The sequence below is a fragment of the Olea europaea genome, unplaced genomic scaffold (genome assembly GCF_002742605.1).
Source record: "Olea europaea var. sylvestris unplaced genomic scaffold, O_europaea_v1 scaffold980, whole genome shotgun sequence".
NCBI lineage: Eukaryota > Viridiplantae > Streptophyta > Magnoliopsida > Lamiales > Oleaceae > Olea > Olea europaea.
Window position 1 is genome coordinate 393,916 of NW_019268308.1, and position 4,084 is coordinate 397,999.

Genomic DNA, 4,084 nt, shown 5'->3' on the forward strand with positions numbered 1-4,084 from the left:
ATCAACTTAAGGAAGAAGATAGTCTTAAGGCCAAAGTGGAAGCCCTTACTAAGGAATTTGAGACCTTGCGTGCTAAAGGCTCTAAACCTGCACAAACTGTTTCGCGTGTTGAATCTTTGGGACTTTGTTTTGTGTACGGTGGAGTAAATCATCTAGCGCAAGAGTGCACCACTTTAATTGAGATGAGAGGGGTTTATGAGAAACATTGTAATGCCTTAGGCACATATAGGAAGCCCTATTCTCCTTTCTCCGAATCCTATAACCCAGGGTGGCGCAATCATCCCATCTCAGCTGGAAATCTGAAAACCAACAAACTACCCAATCAAATAGAACTTATAGTGCACCATCATATCAACCCACACCCTCTAGAAACTCTTTAGAAGATACCCTACATGCATTCATAGAGGCACAAGGCAAGACCAATCAGAAGTTTGAGACTATGATTAACCAGGTAGTGGAGGAAAATAAGGAGATAAAAAATCATGTGTCTAAATTGACCAATGCCTTAACTGTGGGGGAACGTGGGAAATTTCCAGCACAAGCTCAACCTAATCCTAAGGGACAGCATATGACTCAAACCTCAGGCTCAGGAGAGAGTAACCTTAAAGAAGCAAATGCCATCACCACTCGATCTGGAAAGGTTATAGAACCAATTTCAAAACCTAGGGAAAATGAAAAGGAGTCTAGTGAGTCTGAAGAAAGTAGCCCTAGTGATGAGGCAGTAAGAAATCCATCGAGGGTACCTTTTCCACAAGCCCTTAAGCTTAGCCCAAAATCAGTCAATCAACACAGTGAGATCCTAGAACACCTTAGGCAAGTAAAAATCAATCTTCCACTCTTGCATGTAATTTCACAAGTTCCTACATATGCGAAAATCCTTAAGGACTTGTGCACTATGAAGAGGAAACACATTGTCAAGAAGACTGCCTTCTTGACCGAACAAGTGAGTGCTGTGATTGCACAAAAGATCCCACCGAAATATAAGGACCCTGGCTGTCCAACTATTTCCTGTGTCATCGGGAATCATGAGTTTGCACAAGCTCTCCTTGACCTGGGAGCCAGTGTTAATCTCATGCCCCATTCCATATACTTACTATTAGGTCTTGGTGAAATTAAACCCACTTCTGTGGTTCTACAACTAGCTGATAGATCCGCTATAAGACCTAGGGGAGTAGTTGAAGATGTGTTGGTTCAAATTGATAAATTCTACTACCCCGTTGATTTCTTAGTCTTGGATGTGAAGGTTGATGTTAATGTTGATTCTAAAATTCCTATTATTCTTGGTAGACCTTTCCTCGCCACAGCTAACGCCCTTATAAATTGCAGGAATGGTCTAATGAAATTGTCTTTTGGGAATATGACTCTAGAAGTCAACATTTTCCACATTGCTAAGCAACCAATGGAAAGTGATGAGTGCCACCACACACATATGATTGAGGCACTCACTCAGGAGGAGGCACTTGAGACTACAAATTCTGACCCCTTAAATTTTTTTCTTTTGAACTCTACAATTCCAGCAAGTGTTAATGATGAAGAATATGCTAACATTTGTGCTATTTTTGCAAAATTTCAGGACTATGGGACATCACCATGGCAACCCAAATTTGAAGAATTGCCAGAAAGGACGGGCGGCCAGCAACCATCAAGCATTGAGAGCCCCAAACCAGATTTGAAACCGCTGCCCCCAGGATTGAAACATGAATTCCTTGGACCAGGTAATACTTTTCCTATAATTATTTCTTCAGAATTGGATGCATTACAATGTGAGCAACTTTTAAACATTCTGAATGAACACAAATCTGCATTAGGTTGGACCATAGCTGACATTAAGGGTATTAGTCCTCTAATTTGCTCACATAGGATTCATTTAGAAGAAGGAGCCACCCCTAAAAGAGACCCACAGCGTAGGCTAAACCCGACAATGAAAGAAGTTGTGAAAAATGAAGTGCTGAAACTGTTAGATGCAGGTATCATTTATCCTATTGCAGATAGTAAATGGGTTAGTCCTACACAGGTAGTCCCTAAAAAGTCTGGTGTCACAGTGGTAAAAATTGAAGTAGGTGAAATGGTCCCAACAAAAACAGCGACTGGATGTCGCATGTGCATTGATTATAGGAAGTTGAATCCTGCCACCTATAAGGACCACTTTCCCCTCCCCTTTTCAGACCAAATCCTGGAGCGTGTGGCTAGCCATCCTTTTTATTGTTTTCTGGATGGCTACTCTGGTTATTATCAAATTGAAATAGCCTTAGAAGACCAAGAGAAGACCACATTTACTTGCCCATTTAAAAAACATGAAGTTATTCATAAAATCTCTACTGCTTACCACCCCCAAACTAGTGGACAGGTAGAATTGGCTAATAGGGAAATTAAACAAATTTCATTTTTATTGTTTTCTGGATGGCTACTCTGGTTATTATCAAATTGAAATAGCCTTAGAAGACCAAGAGAAAACCACATTTACTTGCCCATTTTTTTGAAAAAAACGGTGAATCCTAATTGTAAAGATTGGTCTTTAAGATTAAGTGATGCAATTTGGGCTTACCGTACTGATTTTAAGAATTCCCTAGGCATGTCACCATATAGACTTATTTTTGGAAAGCCTTGCCATTTACCTGTGGAGCTTGAACACCGAGCATATTGGGCTATTAAACATTTTAATTTCGACCTAGAGGAGGAAGGTAAGCTTAGGAAATTTCAATTGGCTGAGTTAGAGGAGTTGAGAAATGAGGCCTATGAGAGTTCTAGAATCTACAAGGAAAAAATGAAAGCTTTTCATGATAAAAACATTTTGAGAAAAACTTTTGAACCAAATCAAAAAGTATACCTGTATGATTCTAGACTCCACAAGCATCTTGGAAAACTTCGTTCTAGGTGGATTGGTCCCTTTGTGGTATTACGAGTCTTTGAAAATGGAGCGGTTGAAATTGAGGATCCTAATGATGGTAGAGTGTTCAAAGTGAATTAGCTGTGGTCTTTGCACTCGACAAGTTTAGATCCTATTTAATAGGTTCTCCCATTACAATTTTCACGGATCATGCAGCCCTTAAGTACCTTCTTGCAAAGAAGGATACTAAGTCGCGATTAATACAGTGGATATTGCTTTTGCAGGAATTTGACATCACCATCAAGGACAAGAAAGGAATGGAGAATGTCGTAGCAGACCACTTATCAAGGCTAACCTTTGAAGACACTACAAACACCTTGCCAATAGGAGATGAATTCCCAGATGAAAATTTATTTTCTGTCTCTTCTTTACCATGGTTTGCTCACATTGTGAACTACTTGGCTGCAGGTGAAATCCCAAAGGAGTGGAGTACAAAGGATAAGAGGAAGTTTTTGGTTCAAGTACGTAATTTTTATTGGGATGACCCATGTTTGTTTAAGTACTGCCCCGACCAAATCTTAAGACGTTGTGTCCCCAATGAAAAAATACCTAGCATACTTAGTTTCTGTCATACTTAAGCATGTGGTGGCCACTTCTCTATAAAAAAGACTGCTGCAAAAATTCTACAATGTGGTTTTTATTGGCCTACCTTGTTCAAAGACACTAATACCTATTGTAGAACCTGTGAAAGATGTCAAAAATTAGGTGCCGTGTCTCGACGTAATATGATGCCTTTAAACCCCATTTTAGTGATAGAAGTGTTTGATTGTTGGGGGATTGACTTTATGGGCCCCTTTCCACCTTCTTTTGGTTATCTATACATTATTGTGGCGGTGGATTATGTGTCTAAATGGGTAGAGGTGGTCGCTTGTAGAGCTAATGACAATAAAACGGTTATTAAATTCCTCAAAGAAAATGTCTTGTCTAGGTTTGGTACACCACGTGTCATTATTAGTGACAGAGGCACACACTTTTGCAACCGTTCATTTGAAGCACTAATAAAAAACATGAAGTTATTCATAAAATCTCTACTGCTTACCACCCCCAAACTAGTGGACAGGTAGAATTGGCTAATAGGGAAATTAAACAAATTTTGAAAAAAACGATGAATCCTAATCGTAAAGATTGGTCGTTAACATTAAGTGATGCACTTTGGGCTTACCGTACTGCTTTTAAGACTTCCCTAGGCATGTCACC

At 39.6% G+C, this 4,084-nt stretch overlaps 1 pseudogene; it reads left to right on the forward strand.

Annotated features, from left to right (window-relative positions):
• The first annotated feature begins 439 nt into the window (after positions 1-439).
• LOC111392798 overlaps positions 440-4,084 on the forward strand; it is a 4,414-nt pseudogene continuing 769 nt past the window's right edge.